We start from the raw sequence: 3,967 nt of genomic DNA, 5'->3' as shown, positions 1-3,967 counted from the left end.
ATCAGAAGCTAGATCCTCAGAGTGTAATCCATCATCGATTTCTAATAAGTAAAGTTGCTTCCTAGCGCAACGATGTCCACGTTCAAATTTTTCATCACAGCCATAACAGAGGCCTTTTGCACGTTTATCAGCCATTTCCTCCTCAGTCAGTAAACGCTTAGACTTAAAAGCAGGAGTAATAGGTGTAGGAAGCAGTGGTGTGGAAGTGTTAGAAGAGCGAGCATCAGAAGAATTAAAGCGACGATTACTAGAAGTAAAATTATCCTTCACTGGCACAGACATATCTTGTAATCTAGCTAGAGCATACGCATGAACTAAAGTTTGAGGCATGAACATATTCACCGCCTTTTGAACAATCGGTTTCAAGCCATTAATGAAGTGGTTAATCGCATACGCTTCAGATAGAGACACACGACCCAATAACAGTTCAAAACGATCATGATATTCAACAAAGGAACCTGTCTGTTTGAGCGCGAGGAGTTCAGTCATCGGATCTCCTAGAAGTTGATCTCCGAATCGAGCTTCAAGCGCTTGCAAAAACAACGGCCACGGAGTAGACATAGCTCGATCTTGGTATTTGGACCAATTTTAGAACCATTGAAGAGCTCTTCCTTCGAAATTGATCACAGCTAGGCGGACTTTAGAGTCCTCCGGGGTCAGATCGACCGCGAAAAAATTATCGCAACGAAGGATCCAGCCGGCCAAGTCCTCGCCGGCGAAGATAGGGAATCCGACTTTAGATTGACGCGTAGCGAAGTATTGCTGACGTGGCTGGGGACCTCCGCCACCACCAACACCACCAGTAAATTGCCCAGCGCCCATGCCATGAGCATGGGGAGCAAAACGAGTGAGAAATTCATTTTGTTGAAGTTGCAGAGCAAGGAGACCTTCGCGAAGCTCCTTCATTGCCAGATCGTGAGATCCATCCGTAGTGTCACAGATCTTATCAAGCTCGTCACGTTTCCTATCAGAATCAGCCACGCGATCGGAGAGATCAGCCATAGCGGCATCGAGCATCTCCTCCAATCGGCGCATGTCGCCGGAGCGTGTTTCAACCATCACAGGAGTAGGATCGGGTAAGCTGATACCACTTGGTGCAGAATTGGGGTCGATGGGGCTATGAACGGCGACCGGAATTGCACCTACACAATATGAGTGACGCGAGGGAGATAACAGAGTAGAGGAAGGGGAATTTTGCATTAATTCAAAGCATGACTACAAAAGGAATTGAAAAGCAGCTTATATAGTAACAATGCAACTAACAACAACTAACTAACTCATGCTATGTGTTGATTCAGCTTTGCATCACACAACTCGTGTGTGCATGCACCCCTGCACACGTTTATTTCATGTAGCCACCTCAGCATTTATTTCAACGTTCATTTCATGCATCAGAATCCCAGTGGTGAGGGCAGCGCGGACCTCCGGCAAGAAAGCCTCGAGTTGAGACCCTAAGGCCAACACCCGATCACTCGTCGAGGAGGACTCAACATTAAGCTCGTCGACCATTGCAGTAAACGCCTCGGTCTTCTTGTCAAGATCAACTGCAGTCTTCTCTAAACCCTCCATCCGCGTATCGGTGTTAAGCGTGTTTACCATGATTGAATACGTTCGCCGCACCAATTGATAAGAGTAAAGGTGCGGAATTTCCACAGAGCACGAGAGATGCTCTGTTGTTCAGCGAGAGAAAAATAAACTCACACCAGAATAAACAATAATAGGGAAGATAACACAGAAATCAAATATGGGGGAAACTCGGCTTTATTGAATGAGATAAGCAAACGGAATTACTGAAAGAAGAATCCTCACTATGGAGGCCTACGATATACGATCGCCCAATATCAATTCTCCAAGATGATTTTCATCATTTCAAAGTCCCAATATATAGACTTATAAAAGTGATAATTTTGCAACAGTCTGATCTAGAATATTAACTCAAACCTAATCTAATAATAGTAACTACTAGCCGAGAGTATGTTGCTGCCGCGCCTCATTCCTCCGTCATTTCCTCCGAGTTGGTTGGCCAGATGACCTGGCGATTTCCCCGTTTGTAGACCTTCCACTGTGTATCACTGACTGATGCAAACCAATTCTTTTTATTATTTGAGGTTGTCTAGAGAAATTGTATGGTTGAATTAGGGGTGGGTAGACGGTTCCCAGTTATTCGGTTAATCAAGAACCGAATCGAATAAAATCGATTATCGTTTAACCGATAACCGAAAAGCATGGGTTTGGTTCGGTACTGGTTTTAGTTTAAAATATAATTCGGTTATAAACCGATAACCGAAAAAAACACCTAATAAACAAAAAATATAAGTAATATAATTGAATATTACTCCCACCTTCCATCATTAAATGTCTCATTTTTCCTTTTCCGTACGTCCGCCAATAAATGTCCTAATTCCACTCACATTTTATTATAAACCCAATATATAATAATAGACTTCACATTCCACCAACTTTTCTACTCACTTTACTTCATAAAGTCAAGCAATCTCTTAAAACCCGTGTCGGTCAAATATGTGACATTTAATAAAGGATGGAGGGAGTATAAAAATATTTAAATATCATAAATAAATCTGATATTGAAGTGGGACAATTAATCATCCCACCAAAATCCTTATTAAGAATGACCCATATATTATACTCCCTCCGTCCAGTCTAAGTGGAGCATTTCTGATTCGGTACAGAGTTTTATGTAGTGTTGTTTTGTGTGTAAAGTAAAAAGAATAAAATAAGAGATAGAGAAAAAGTAAAGAGAGTAATGTTCTATTTTTAGAAATGTGCCATTTAGAATGAAAAATCCCAAAAAGGAAAATGTGTCACTTAAATAAGGAAGAGTGGAGGAAGTATTAAATATTAAACTCACTTAAATTTAGACTATCAACATTTATAACAAGAAGTCTTTTCCTCTGTTTCTTTAAAAACCGATGTGGGAATAGTAAGTGTCTCTCTTTAGCCTATTTATCTCCATTGTGTCTCTACTTAACTTTCTTTTTATTGTGATTGTATACATATTAAACATTCATTTTTATAGCACTTCTTAAACTATTTTTTTATGTTCGAATATTTGAAATTATTATACTACTATAAATACTATAGATAATCATAAGGATATTAGTGTAATTTCAACCACATATGACTTCATTTGCTATATGTTACCTGCCTACATCAACTATCAACTAGTCAACTAGAGACTTAAGATGAGAGTTAGAATAGGATAAGCAAAAGTGGAAATAGATTTGTCCCATATTGGATGTGAAACTAATGATGGAAGAAGAAATTGTTATAAATTATGATAAGTGGGTTGCCTAAGCTTGAAAATTCTGTATTTGAGATATGTAATCCACCAACTAAAAGCCCAATTAGTTTAAATTTTATTATTTTGATTTCAGTTTTATTTCAAGAACTGATTTAACTGAAATTTTTCAATACCGGTTCTGGTTCTTTTTTTAGTTCAATTTTTCGTTGGTTAACTAAAATATCGGTTCGGTTATTAACCTCAGTTTCATAATAGATGTCACACTTTCCTTTTTAGTTTATACCACAAAAGATGTTACATGTCCCATAATAGATATCATTTTTAATTTATCCCACATCATTATATTTAGAAATAAAATTTTCAATATTAATGCAAAATTAAACTTGGAACTAAACTCATATGATTATTAATGTTCATTCAATTATTTGCGAGCTGTATTTATAGTATTTGAAATTAATGTGATAATCCATAGTATTCTCATTTATTTTATTATGTTTCTTTTTCTTAAAAAAATAATTTCAAATTTATTTATATATTTTCTACTCCTTCCATCCCAAGATAAGCGAATCACATTCTTTTTTGGGATGTCCCACTGTAAGTGAGTCATTTTCTTTTTTAGCAAAAAAATCATCTCTCTTACTCCCGTTTTTTAAAAATGGCAACTATTTTCATTTAGGGTCGTTCCTTAAAAATAGAAACTTTAGA

The sequence above is a fragment of the Salvia splendens genome, chromosome 21 (assembly GCF_004379255.2).
Source record: "Salvia splendens isolate huo1 chromosome 21, SspV2, whole genome shotgun sequence".
Taxonomy (NCBI): domain Eukaryota; kingdom Viridiplantae; phylum Streptophyta; class Magnoliopsida; order Lamiales; family Lamiaceae; genus Salvia; species Salvia splendens.
This window is presented reverse-complemented; position numbering follows the sequence as displayed.